The sequence below is a fragment of the Protopterus annectens genome, chromosome 2.part1, assembly GCF_019279795.1.
Source record: "Protopterus annectens isolate FY-2018-M chromosome 2.part1, PAN1.0, whole genome shotgun sequence".
In the NCBI taxonomy this organism is placed as follows: Eukaryota; Metazoa; Chordata; order Ceratodontiformes; family Protopteridae; genus Protopterus; species Protopterus annectens.
Genome location: NC_056729.1, coordinates 1,967,470,885 through 1,967,486,117, shown reverse-complemented (window position 1 = coordinate 1,967,486,117; position 15,233 = coordinate 1,967,470,885). Strand labels below are relative to the sequence as shown.

Below are 15,233 nucleotides of genomic sequence, written 5' to 3'. Positions count from 1 at the left end.
TAGCCAGCTTGGTTGAAATGGGCATCCTGAGGTAGTGCAGCAACACTCTCATGTTTAGTGGTAACCACCTACTATTTAAATGTACTGATACAGTGTGTGAGCAATGTAGTTGTATGATGACTGGAGGTAAGGCTGTCACATAAGACTGTCACATTTAGTGAACAAGGTTGTCAGTAACAGACCACACTACACTATATCTTACTCCTCCTTATGCTGAGGCTCATAAAAGTAACCCACCTAAGCCATAAAGGCCTCCAAAATGTAGCCCAAGAAACACATCCTCATCAACCATGCAAATATTCAACTCGGGCAACACCTATCATAAAACATGCATCTAAGATGTCCGTATATAAGAAGGGCATCTGTCGATGCCATCTTCATTTTAGCCATGCAGTCCGATGTGTTGTAAAACACACTCAGGTTGTCTTTTGTCTTGTTTTTACCAGTGTTTCTACTGCTTCCAGTCAGATAAATACCCGTCTGCATATTTTTGTATAATAATCTCATGTTTTAAAAGGTTAACAATTGCTTAAAGTGTGGTAAGCAAGTCCCACATAAGGATTTTCACTTCTTTTATCTTTTCTGCTTGGGACCTCAGCTCGATGTCTGTTAGTTGTCCTAATTGTTCTAAACCTTTAAACACAGGGCTGAGATGTTAGCCGCTCATATGGAGTCCTCAGCTATAGTTCCATTGGTGGCTTCGCAACCCACAGCTACCATTGGATCTTTGCAAAGACCAGCTTTTGCAAGTGGCATTTCTACGAAATGGAAAGACAAAAAAGCCAAGGACTCTAATTTTTCTGAAAAATCTCAGGTTCAGGTTACTAAGTTGACCAGTGACACAGGTGAGGAACCTTTGCAACCCTGTGGCCCACTAACACCTAGGCCCAAACCTTATGACGTGACCCTTTGAGAGGCCGACATGGTTCTCTGCCTACCTACCCGTTACCACTACACCAGCATCGGTCAAGTCTGAGGTCGCTCAACGGGTCTCAGCTTCTTAGAAGCATGTTGTGGGTTCTGAAGAAGACATCCACTCTTCCTTGGCTAAGAAAAACTTCTCCAAAGCTGTGTTCAGATGACTGCAGCCTCAGGTCACCCCTTCTAAATGGACACCTAAACAGAAGACGACCATTTCTTTGCATCTGTCCTCAGCCACGCCAACTTAGACCGAAGCCCAAGTCATGTTAAAACAATAACTCAGGAATTCACAACCTTCATAAAATCCAGGTAACCATCCCATACTAGTAACCCTGTAGCCTCCCTGTCTAAAGGAAGTTGGGAAGTGGATTTTCAAGAAAACACAGATTCTTCCAGCTCTGAAGATGAGGAGGGTGTCCTAGGTTGAACACCTTCCACCACAAGCCTATTCAGATTCAGACTCTGATGACACCCTCTCTTCTGCCCCCCCCCCCCAAGGACCTCTCTTTTGTGGATACCCTTCATGAAATGAAGGATGCTTTCAGTTGGAAAAGTAAACAGTTCTCAAAAGCTCAGATCTATTATAAGGAACTGCTGAGTTTGCCTTCTCCCAGGCCACTGACCTATCCCTCATGTACATGTAGTACTGGATGATGTCTCTGAAGACATTGCTTTACATCCTGATTATTACACCTACTCCAAGTGAACCAGTCACGTTTTACTGAGTCATTGATTTACACAAGCACCTTTATAAAAATCCAAAAGCTGATCTGTCAGTAGTGTCTACTGAATCTACAAAAGGTGTACCTTAAGGGCCAACTAGACATCCTCTACCCAATGATTGAGATATAAGACTATTAAATTTGGAAAAAGGTATATACCTCTGCCGCACTTTCAATGAGAACATTGCCAGTTCCATACGATAAAGTACCCTGAGTCTTTACAAGGCAAAATTTTATCTAAGGTGGAGTCTGTTGTGGGTAGAATCTTATCAAAGGTAATTCAAGAGCTAGCAAACAAAGCACTGCAAGTCCCCAGATGCTCAGTTAAATGTGCCTATGAAGCCTTGGCTGCATCCTGCAGAGTAGCTGCCACAGGATCTGTTATATGCATGGCTCAGGACCCAGCCCCTGTTAAACTACTGGATTCTCCACTAAATAAAGAATTCCTTTGTACCCCCAGCTGAACAGTTTTTTGAGAAGCTGGATAAGAAAAGAAAACTAATCCAAAACTGTGAAGGATGTTACCTCTGTCCTGCACCGAGGTATAATAAGAACTACCCCTCAAAACCTTGGCCATTTTCTCTTAGACAAGACAAGGAGAAGCTTACACAATGGTAAGAGGCCCAGACAGTGAAGGAGATGACAACCAGAGAAATCACCCAAAACAGAAATTTCCAGCGAGTCCACACAACACAGAGACCAACTGCGACTATCTTCTATCCCACCCCCCAACCCTGTGGCGGGAAGACTCTCCCTCTTCCTGCTTCAGTGGGAAATCATAACCAGGTACCAGTGGGTCTTCAGCATTATAGAAAGGGGGATACTACATCAGGTTCAGAGAAACCTCACCCTTCTTAGACATACCAAAACCTCCGAAAGAACAGGAGATCCTGTTGCTACCTATCGTTGATGAACTACTTCACCAAGGGTCCATTCAGCCTGTTCCTCCAGGTTAGGAGTGAAAAGACTTTTATTCAAGGATCTTCCTAATTTCAAGAAATTTAGGGCACCTAGGAGCTTTGAAGACTCAACATTCCAAAATTCAAAATGCAAACTTTAGAAAAATCGCTGTCTGTAATCTTCCAAGATGCTTTCATGGTCACTCTAACCTAAAGGATGCTTACCTCCTTGTCCCCATATCAGGAAGTCACAAAAAATTTAGAGATTTGTAGCAGCAGGTTCTCCGTTCTATTTCTGTACTTTACTGTTTGGACTGTCTACTACTCTCTGAGTCCTCTGATGATAGCACATTTTGGGAGTTCATATTTATTCCTACTTAGATGACTGTCTCATTCAGGGAAGATCAACAGCAAAGACCCTAGATGCCTTGCTGATCACTGTAGACTGTTTTCAAAAGGTAGGCCTCACCTTAAATCTTCACAAGTCAGAAACTCTTCCACAAACAAGGATCTTCTTCCTGGGAACCCAACAGAAAGCTGTCCTTCCCCAGGACAAGATATCTTTCCTGACAGACTGCCTGGTCCAGCCTGTTATCAAAACAGCACATCTCAGCAAGGGAAAGTATAAAGATTCTGGGTTATATGGCATCTTGTTATTCCCATGATTCCACTTGCCAAGTTGCACATGAGAAAGCTTCAGTGGTTCCAAAAAATTGCATGGGAACAGCATTCTCAATTTCTGGAATACTTTCTTGCCTCTCCTTCCATGCTTAAAGAAGGAGGTGCTATAGTGGAAACGCACCATACTACAGAACCCGGGGGGAATTTCTCTTTATCAGAAACAGACAAAATCATCACCACAGAAAGTTCAGACGTGGCGTAGGGGCTCCCTTTGGCTCCATGAAAGTGCCGGGCACCTTGACACCAAAGCAGAGAAAACTTGATATAAACCAGATGGAACTGCTAGCAGTTTATATTGCTATAAAGGCCTTTCAGCATAATTCAAGCTAAGGAACCTTCCAGATTTGGACAAACACCACCACAGTGATCCAGTACATGAACTAACAAGGAGGCATTCTGTCCTGCCCTTTGTGCAGTCTCACAAGGAAGATTTGCATGCTGGTTTAAGAACTAAAACAGACTGTCATAGCATCTTATGTTCTAGGTCAAAACAGTACCCTGGTGGATTCACTAGACCCCAAGGGGATAATGAAGAGATAAGTGCCGCTTGACCTAACATTACTGAAGGGGATCCCCCAACAGACTTGTTCACCTCTTGCCAGAACACACTGCTCCAGAACTCACCAGTGACTTGAAAACTAGACTCCTCTTTCAAATGGACAGACTTGTTCCTGTATGCTTTCCCATCCTTGCCTCTGATTCCCAGGGTACTAGTAAAGATCAGGTTGGAGGGACCCATTATAATCCTTGCAACCCCATTCTGATCCCGGAAGCACTGGTTCTTTTTTCTCTCAGTTAAGGGAGATTCCACACCCTATCACAGGAAATAGTTCCTCTTAGCTAAGACAATGGATTTGTATTCCTTCCTCACTTTAACCACCCTCAGATTAGCAGATAGGAGGATTGGGTTTTGACACCAAATAATGTTGCCTATCCCAAGGAGGTGTTTTCCATTGTAAAGAGGCAGGAAAACCCAATACCATAAAAATTATAGCTGACAAAATTAAGAGAGATTTTCCTTCTGATGTCACAGCAGGAACACCACCCCTTCTCAGGCAGACATCAGTTCAATCTTGGAGTACCCTACAGACTAGTTTAGACAGCAACTTTCCTTTTTTGCAGTATTAAAGTATATGCATCTGCTATTTCCACCTATCTTCTTGCACTCCATCATGAATTTTTTCCTAAAAGGGGGCATTCACTTGAGACCCCCCCAGAAGGAACCCTATACTTTCCTGAAATCTAAATTGTGTTGGAGAAACTTACTTTGCCCCCATTTGAACCAGCAGCCTCTGCCTTTCTAAAGATACTCACTTGGAAGGCCAATTTCCTTATAGCTGTCACTTCAGCAAAGAAAGTTTCAGAGCCCTAAGGTGCAAAAAGACTTTCACCGTCTTTCACAAGGATAAGGTAACCCTCTGAACAAACCCATCCTTCATGCCTAAGGTGGTATCAGAACATACCCTAAACCAGGCTGTCCAAATTCAGAGAACATGGCAGAACAAGTGCTTCATCCCATGGATGTACACTATCAAATCAGGTACTGTTTGGGCATGATTAAACCACTAGTGGAGCAGAGCAGTTGCTGGTGGCTTTCGCAGAGGGAAAAGAGGATAGACATGCCTCAAAACAAACCATTTCCAAATGGTTAGTAATTTGTAATAAGTTCTTTTACTCTCACCATGGGAAAGCTCTACCTGTCAATATTAAAGCTCACTCCACCAGGCACAGGGCAACTACCACTGCTTTCCTCAAAGGAGTTCTTACCCAGGCCATTCTAGAGGCAGTCACATAGAACTCAGTGCACACTTTTACAAAACACTATAATCTAGGTAATATCTCCAGGGCTAGAGTAGGCTTTCCTACAGTCATCCTGCAAAACCTTATTGCCTAGGGTCTTATTTATTGCCTACCACCTAGCAGTTAGCTTGGGAGTCTTTTCAATAATTAGTACTGCAGCATTGACTATGAAGAACATAGAGTTGTGTACTACATGACATTGTAAATGTTTGAGTAGATCAGTGTTGCAGTGCATACTTCCATCTTCCAGCTTCTCTATCTGCTGCCCACTTTTCTTCCCCTTGCTGGGTGTAAGGGTTAGAGGAGTTCAATGCAGATGGTTCTGTTATGTCTGTCATTTCCCCCCTACTCCTGTAGTCTTCCCCTTTTCTCACTCAGACAACTTGGGGGGTCATTCTGTCCTCAGGGATCAGACTGCTTGTTCACTGCTTAGAAACACCTGAGCATGATGCCAATGGACATCTTATACCCTGATGTCTGGACATCAGTCCTTGAATGTCCATTGGCTGTAGGTGATGCAAAGACTATGGAAATCTACATGGTAGGAAGACCCAAGAATTTGTACAATTATAAGTGGGGCGTAGCTGTACTTTCCTTCTTATCCTACATTTTCTGAAGATCAGATCATAAGCCATTATGACCCTGAACCCACCTTCCTTTTCTACTCCCTGTCCTCCTATACCTCACAAAATTAATGTTGATTCATCATCCTCTAAAGTGGAAGAGGTCTCTGACATTTACCTCTCTCTGGCCTTCTTCTCTTAAATCCACTGTCCCGACCAAGTTCCTTCAGATGATGAAGATTCTATCTCTCCTGATTCCCTTGTTGAAGAAGCCTTTTTTGGGGAGAGAGTTAAAAAACATGTTGAAGCATTTTGAGTGGGAGTCCAGATGGATCTCAGACATCCAGCAAAGGTATTACAGCCTGTTGAAAATGAGCACTCCTGCATCTTCAGCTGACCCCCCCCCCCAAGTTTTGGAGGAATTTTGGATGCTGTCCAGGCTACCTCTTCTAGCTCTGATTCGCAGCCTCCTGCCCACAAAAGATCAAACAGGATTTACAGTTTTTGATTAACTTAAATTTCTGTTTGAGTCCTGTGACAGACCTTTCTGCAGTCTGTCTCCCTTCCGATAAGCCTTCAAAATTGCTTCCCTATGCCAGTGCCATCCCTTCTGAGAAAGACAGTAGGGCCATGGATAGGTGGGAAAGAAGTTTTATACCTCTTCTACTCTAGCTTTCAGGGCTATGAATTTATCAGACCCAGATGACCAAATACTGTTATCCAGTCTGAACACCTTGAACAAGGTAGCAGTGGATTTCCAAGATTCAGACTCCAAACAGCAAATGCTGTCCTTGCTTAATCAAGGTACTGAAGTAGCCAGACACGGTATAAAATGTGTATAAAATGTAGTTATGATGCTGTGGCTCCTCCTACTTCAGAACACCTGTCACTGGCTGTGTTGTTCACAGGTATGCATGGTTGTTTAACTCATGCCAGATTACTTCAAAGCCACATTTATTGATTCTTCTTTAGACAGGAAACTTCTGCTTAGCCCAGAGACGGCCAACTTATTTAAAACCTTTCAAGAGCAAGGCAAAACTATGAAAGAATGCAAACAAATTCTGCTTACCTCTGTACCTAGATACCAGAGGAATTACCCAGCCAAGCACCACTTCTTTTGTTAGAAGGGACTCCAAGACTCTTCAGAAACTCAAGGAGGCACCCAAAAAGAGATTCCCAGAGAAATTACAGAGGGACCCCATATCTGGGGTACCTCCCTTCAGGAACAAATCACTGTGACTTATCTTCAAACTCCCCCCATCCCTCAGTCCTGCCTTGCCCATCTCCAGAAAATTCTCAGTCCATCACAAAGTAGGAAAAGGTTAAAAAGTTATGCCATGTCTTGGAAAGAAATTCCTCCTCTGAGCAATATGCTTCCTCACCCTACAACCAGCTTCATATTCTTCCATCTATGCTCCAGGAAGTACAGGCCTAAGGCACAGTAGGACCTGTGCCTGTAAAATTTGCAGGAAGGGGATTCTAATCCAGTCTTTTCCTAGTTCCAAGAAACGAAGGACAATGGAAATCAATAGTGGATCTGTCTTTGCTGAAGACTTTTCTAAAGGCACCAACCTTCAAAATACTGTCCTTGCAGACACTACTGCTTATACTTCCACAGGCATACATGGTCTCTCTGGATCTAAAAGATGCCTGTCTCCCTATTCCCATTCTCCTCTCCTGCAAAGAGATTCCTTGTGTTCTATGTTGGTTCATTTCACTTTGTTTACTGCTTTGCCTTTTGGACGTGCCACAGCCCCACAAGTATTCATAAAGTGCCTAGCACCAGTAATAGCTTTCTGCCAACTCAAGGGATTCAGACTTTCCATTACTTAGATGGTCTGCCAGTCCCAACAGATTTGCTGCAGAATTTATGCAGCATCTCTTGTTCACCCTTAACCTCCTTCTGCAGTTGGGGTTTACAGGAAGCTACAAAAAACCTCCCTTCAGCCCACTCAGAATCTGGTTTTCCTGTGCTACAGACTGTGTACACCTGGAGGGATGCAGGCCTGCTTGCCTCAGGAGAAGGTGCTAAGCCTTGCAGCTTACTTTCACAGCCATTCTTTCCTCGACAGCCAGGGAACTCTTAAGAGCCCTGAAATTTAATGGCAGCAACCATCCCAATGCTTCTTTTAGCCAGGTTGTATATGAGGAAAATTCATTGAAACCTAAAATGTGTATGGACCCAGCACACTCATCCTCTAGACCAGAGATCTCCCTTCTACCTTGTTTGAGGAAGGAGTTCTCATGGTGGGTAGACCAGGTGAGCCTCAACCCAGGGCTCCCCTTCAACCCACAAACTCCAGCACAGAAGATGTACACAAAAGCTTTGGACAAGGACTGAAGGGCCTGGACAGGTACCCTCAGAGTTCACTGCAGGTGGCAGCCCAGGCCCAGAAAGGAACACACCAACCTGAAAAATGAGGGCCCTCATCCAAGCTCCTCAGGATGTTCATAGTGTTTCACTGTTGCAGTCATTACACTTGGGTTATCCTGCTGGCAGGCATCCCGCAGTCGGCCAGAGTTCCAAAGTCTTGGTCTGGCGTCTGTTGCTGTTGCTTCTTCCCTGACGTCAGTGCGCTAGGGGTATATAAGATGCAACCAACGCTATTTTCTTCTGTCTTTCTTGCCGCGCGGTGCCCGAAGCAAAAGTAGTTTGCAACTGCCAGTCTGCAGACTCCTGAGATTTTCGAATTCGAATTTCAGAACCGAAGTCTTCAATAAAGCTAAGTACCCCGTTGGTGAAACTTTTTCCTTGCCTCAGACCGATGTCAGTAAAAGTTAATAATTGTATTTCTTGTGGGAAGCAAATACCTCATAAGGATTTTCATTCTTACTGTATTCCATGCCTAGGCCCTGACCACGACGTCACTAGTTGTCGGTTTTGTGCTAGATTTAACAAACACACTATTAAACATCAGTTTGATTTTGCTTTGCAATACTTTGGCCGAAGGTTCAATTATACAATGCCGTCGGAACAACCGCCTACCGGAATTCACAAAAAAGGCAAGGATAAGGACAGGCTTCCGAGGTACAAAACTGACGACGAAGCCTCTTCTAGGCCAGTCGCCGGTTCTCAGTGAGACACTTTTGCAGCCCCTGACACCCACTACCTCAGAGCCTCAGGCCGCCTCCAACTCCCACGTGGAGACAACTAGGCCTCTGGAAACTCAAGTTATTGGGCTTACGGAAACTAATCCCTCAGATGGGTCCGGAGCCGCTGAGCAGGCACCGGCTTCTGAGGGTGTTTCAGACCTTCACAGCTTACCTTCAAAACAACAACCAAGTCTAAAACACCATTAAAGACAAAGAAACAAGTACAGCATTCTCCTGGACAGTCCTCCATGCCTAAGAAACAGATGCTCAAAATGGCCGAAGACCTAATTACTCTGATCAGGGGTTCCCATCCCCATCCTGATAAAAGGCCTAGGCAGGATACAGACTATGATTCTTCTGATCAGGTTTCCATTTCCTCTGACTCCTCTTCAGATCAGGGATACTCTATACCCCCCTATGAAGACTCTGATGCTGAGGAATCCATTCCTTCAGCCTCTCCTCCTTAGGATTACTCTTTTGGGGAAACTTTACATACCATGAGGGAGCATTTCCATTGGGAGAGCCAGGATTATTCAGAATCCAAGAAAAGGCTCAGAGATTTTCTTTTATTGCCTCAGCACAGGCCCCTTGCTATTCCGCCTGTGTTAGATATTGTGGATGATGTGTTCTCTGAATCTAGTTTAACCCCTGATTCTTTGCCACCAGCACCAGTCAAGCCAGACAGGTACTACAGAGTCCCTGACTCACAAATTTCTTTATAAAAACCCTTCTGCTGATCCAGAAACTATTTCCCAGGGTCCCAAAGGGGTAAAGGCTTCCACTGCTAAAAATCCAGTCCCCTCTGACAGGGATTCTAGAGCATTGGATAGATTTGGGAAGAAAGTTTACACTTCTGCAACTTTAGCAGTAAGGGCTTTAAATTACCAGTTCCACATGCTTAAATACCAACAATATTTAATGTCTCTGTTAAAACAGAAAATGCTTACAAGCTTAGAAGGTCCCGATTATAAGGAAATGCAGGATTTATTGCATGCAGCTGAACAAGTGGGAAAACATACTCTGCAATGTGGTTTTGATTCATTAGAGGCGTCTTGTAGAGTCACAGTTACTGGATCTGTGATTCGAAGGCATGCTTAGTTAAAAGAACAAAGTTTACCTGACCATGTTAAGGCAAAATTATTGGATGCTCCTTTACAGCATATCATCTTGTTTGGTATTAAGGCAGAAGAGGTATTAAAGAAAATGGAGGATAAAGCAAAATCCATGCAAACAGTGAAGGATTTCTTACAGGTACAGCCACCTAGATTTAACAGAAATTGGCCTTCAAAAAATTGGTCTTTTCCAGTGTCAGACAGACCACAAAGAGGCAGATACAGATGCCCTAGAGGCAGATCTCAGCCCCAAGGATCTTACAGACCATGACAGTGGGGTGCTTCAACCCCAAAAGAAGGAGAAGACAAGTCACAACCTTAGAGGAAACAGTCCCAATTACTTCCCCTTCCAAATGCCAAGCACTTAACTTTTGGAAGCTCCCTTAGGAGGAAAACTAGCACTTTTTTCACAAAATTGGCATATAATCACCCAAGACAAATGGGTACTGAATATGGTGTCTCAAGGTTACAAGTTCCACTTTCACACACTACCAAGGCCAAAAGGAATGCCAGACCTGCCACAAAATCAATGGGCAGAGGCACAAAAACAAATTACAGCCCTCATGGACATGAGAGCTATTCAAAAAGTGCCACAACAGGAACAAGGACAAGGATTTTACTCAAGACTTTTCTTGGTCCCCAGAAAGGACAAAGCTTGGAGACCCATACTGGACCATTCTATTCTAAATACTTACATGGATGTTCCGAAATTCAAAATGTTGACTCTACAGCAATGTCTTCCCATGCTGAGCAAGAAGGCTTGGCTTGTTACTTTGGACCTCAAAGAGGCATACCTGCATGTCCCAATCAGACAAAACTGCAGAAGATACCTCAGATTCATAGCTGGCACAATGCATTACCAATTCTCTGCACTGCCCTTTGGCTTATCTACTGCACCCAGGGTCTTTACAAAATGCCTGGCACCAGTAATTGTATTTTGCAGACAAAAAGGAATTAAAATATATCCCTACTTGGATGACTGCCTTATTCAAGCAGAGAGCAAGGACATTCTACTAAATCATCTGGCGTTTGTAAAAAGATTAGTTATGGACCTAGGATACACTATAAACGAAAAGTAGTCAAAACTAGTGCCCTCACAAGAGATAATATTCCTGGGTGCAAGCTTAAATACAACTGCCCAGATAGCTTATCTCACGCTAGAGAAGCAAAGACAACTGACTTAGTACTTTCAATTGATGGCAACAAAAACCCAACTTCCTGCAAGAAAAATTTTGCAGGCCTTTGGGTTCATGGCGTCCTGCATACTACTAATACCATATGCCAGACTGCATATGAGGAAGTTACAATGGTATCTAAAAAGTGTCTGGGCTCACCACTGTCACAGTTTGGAAGCAACAATGCCACTTATTCCCTGCCTACAACAGGAGTTTTGATGGTGGGCACAGGCATGTCACCACAACAAGGGACAGCCTTTCACTTTACCCACAGCCAGGCAGACACTAACAACAGATGCATCGGATTACGCCTGGGGAGCACATATGGAAGGAAAATGTATTCAGGGCAAGTGGGCCGAGTACCAAATGCATCTTCACATCAATCAAAAAGAGATGCTAGCTGTACAAAATGCCCTGACAGCTTTCAAGGACCTTCTGCATCCAGGACAACTTTTACTAAAGACGGACAATACCACAGTTATGTGGTACATAAACAAGCAAGGGGGCACACACTCCTACCCTTCTGCAGACAAGCCATGACTTTGTGGAATACAGCACTGACTTATCAAATTCATCTGCAAGCACAATTCCTGCCAGGAAAGAAAAATACTGTGGCAGACGACTTAAGCAGAAACATCATGGATCCTCACAAGTGGAAATTAAATCCGCAAGTATTCAGCATGATAACACAAAAATGGGAGTGCCCAGACATAGATCTTTTTGCCTCCCCTCTGAACTGCCAACTACAGAAATTCTGCACAAGGATTTACCACACACAAGCATGGAAAGTGGATGCTCTCTCATTCAGCTGGAAAACCCTAAAAGTTTATGCCTTCTCCACCTCTGCCTCTCTCCTTTCAAAGGTACTCCTAAAAGCCAGACAAGAGAGGCCAAAAATGATCCTGATTGCCCCAGACTGGCCACGCCAGCACTGGTACCCAGTCTTAAAGAACTTGGCTTAAGGCCCAGCATGGATTTTACCTCAAATTCCTCACCTTCTGACTCAACAAAACAATCAGATCTTGCACAGTCAGCTTAAAACCTTAAATCTGGCGGCATGGCAGATATCCTAGCCAAGCAGCCAACCCCTCTCTCTAAAGCTGTTATGGGTGTCATTTTAGAGGCCCAGGAGGCCTAGCACCAGGAAAACCTACTCAGATAAGCGGAAGAGATTCTTCGCCTGGAACCAGGCTCAAGGCTTTGACCCTCTTGTTCCAAATATTCCTCAGATATTACAATACTTAACTGAGATGCTGGACTAAGGCCTATCCTTTTCATCAATTAAGATCCACGCCTCTGCCATTTCAGCTCATTATAACACGGAACCTCCTATTTTCTCTTATCCATTACTAAGACAGTACCTGAGAGGGGATAAAAACATAAGACTGCCCCGGAGAGCACCAACACCAACCTGGGACCTCAACCTTGTCTTGGAAAAACTAACTTTACCTCCTTTTGAGCCAGCCACTTCAGCAGAATTAAAATTTTTGTCATGGAAAACTGCTCTGCTGCTAGCAATAACTTCAGCACGAAGAGTCTCAGAGCTACAGGCATTAATGGCAGTGGAACCTTTCATCATTTTTCATCAAGACAGGGTTTCCTTAAGAACAAACCCTACATTTATGCAAAAGGTGGTATCCAGTGTGGCTCTTAACCAAACTATTCACTTGCCAACATTTTATCCAAATCCCCAGAATAAAGGGGAGAGACTGCTGCATTCATTGGACGTTCACAGGCAGTTGCGTTTCTACTTGGACAAAACAAAAGCTTTCAGGAAAACTGAGCAACTGTTTGTAGCATATGCTCCAGGATCACAGGGAAAGCCTATTTCAAAGCAGACTATTTCAAAGTGGATAGGACACTGTATCTGTTTCTGCTACACACAACATGGAAAAACAGTGCCTAGCAACATTAGGCTACATTCTACCAGGGCAACAGCCACCTCAGCAGCCTTTCTTAGAGGAGTACCAACCAAGGATATTTTGGAAGCTGCAACTTGGAGTTCAGTGCACACCTTTACCAAGCATTACCACTTGCCTCTATACTCTAAATCCAGAGCAGGCTTTGCCACTGCAGTGCTGCAGGGCCTCATAGCCACTCCAAATCCTTTATAGACCCAGCCACCCAACCTCAGCTTTGGGTTCAACCCAAGTGTAATGAGTGCAACAGTGAAACACGATGAACATAGTACAGTTTTGTACCTACCATAAATGTAGATGTTTGAGTGTATTCACTGTTGCAGTCCAGGTTACCCACCCTCCATCCCCACTTACTTTGCTGGGACTTATCTGTGCCTTTCTATCCTATACAACTTGTATGCAACCTATGTGGTGTATTTGCTTGTAAATAAGGGTATTGTTTGGTATTCACTGTATGTTTTGTTTAGCAATATGTATTGCCTGTCTATTTGGGGGCACCTGACATCTGGGGCAAGAAAAACAGAAAAAAATGGCATAGATTGCATCTTATATACCCCTGGTGCACTGACGTCAGGGAAGAAGCGACAGCAACAGACGCCGGACCAAGACTTTGGAACTTTGGCCGACTGCGGGATGCCTGCCAGCAGGATAACCCAAGTGTAATGACTGCAACAGTGAATACACTCGAACATCTACATTTATGGTAGGTACAAAACTGTACTTTTTCTCTCACATCTGGAAACCAGGCCCACTTCGAGTATTCACAGACAACACTATGGTCATGTGATACAAAAGCAAAGAGGTACCAGGTCATACAAATTGTGTAGATTAGTACAGAATGCTTGGGACCTAGCCAACCCAGAAGAGCATGTGCCTAATTGCTGTATAAATCACATCAAAGGACTATGTTTTGGCAGACTCATTAAGCAGGTCCATTAAGGACCCTCATGAATGAATCCTAAACAGGCAAGTCTTACTAGACATCCTACGTGGGTGAGGACACCTCAGATGGGCTTATTTGTCTTTGAGAGCAACTAGCACTCGCTCTGTTTTGCACCAGTACCCCTTGTCCCTCAGTTTGATTAACAGAGGCATCCTCTCTCCAATGGACAGGCATGTTTCTTTATGCCTTCCCTTCATTATATCTAATTCCAGGGGTATTACTAAAGGTCCAAAAAGGAAGACCAAAACTCTTACTGGTGACACACTTTAGGCCAAGACAACATTGGTTCCTTCTTCTCTTCCATCTAGCCAGGGGCAGTTACTACAAGCTATCAAACAAGGGATATGTCATAAGGCAGCAGAAGGGATCATTGCTTCATCTGAACCTGTCATCCCTAAACCTAAGCTGTGGATGATAGGATTCTGATTCCTTTCAGGCACCAGTTCTCAGAGGATGTATTTCATGCTTTCCAGGAGGCAAGGAGACCCACTACTCAAAAATTCTACATACCCAAATGGAAGAGGTTTTCTTCCTGATGTCAGAGCAGTAAGCAGGTCCCTACAAAATTAGAGTTGCCTTCCATCTTCAAGTGTTTCTGTGAACTAATTTAATCTGGCATACTCCTCCATCACAGCCCATCTGACAGTCATCTCTCTCTGTCTTCCTCTCAAGCCACCTGTTATGTCCAGGCCCAAGTTCAAACAGTTCCTAAAAGGGTACTACAGCTAAGACTTCCAAGGAAGCCAGTGCTCCTCCTTGGGACTTCAACTTTGTACTAGAAAAGATAACTCTTTCTTTTGAACCAGCCATTTCAGCTAATCTCAAATTCTGCACCTGGAAAACTGTTTTGCTACCATCTCTCACTTCTGCTAGGAGAGATTTAAGCTACAGACACACATAGCCACTCCATACTTTCTTTTTTTCACAATAATATGGTAACCCTGAGGGTTAACCCTTCCTTTATGCAAAAAGTAATGAATGACATGTCCATCAACCAGGCTGCAAACCTACCTACTTTCTTTCCTAACCCACAGAATAGAGGGAAAGATTTTTGCACTCTTTAGATTTGCACAGACAACTGAGGTTTTATTTGGACATGACCAAATCCATTCGTAAGTCAGACCAAAGTGCGTCAGCCAGTATCTAAACAAAGCATTGGAAGCATGATCTCTAAGTCCATCTCCTTTTAGTCTCACTGTGACAGATCCTTACCATCCTGCCCTCGAACTCACTCCACCAGGGCAGTGACATTTGATACCAGTATTGTCCTGGAAGCAGCCAGCTGGTCCCTCTGTACACACCTTCACTAAACATTACAGAATTAATGACTTTTCAAAGTCGAGCTGCTTTCACTAGGTTATTCCTGTCTGGCATCTTGGATAGTTCCTCTCCCCATTAGCCATCC

The 15,233-nt window shown here is 43.8% G+C and overlaps 1 protein-coding gene across 2 annotated transcripts in view; it reads left to right on the top strand.

Annotated features, from left to right (window-relative positions):
- Window positions 1-15,233, top strand: part of ERBIN (erbb2 interacting protein) — a 3,184,408-nt gene that overhangs the window by 1,538,022 nt on the left and 1,631,153 nt on the right. The gene's annotated exons all lie outside the window — the stretch shown is intronic.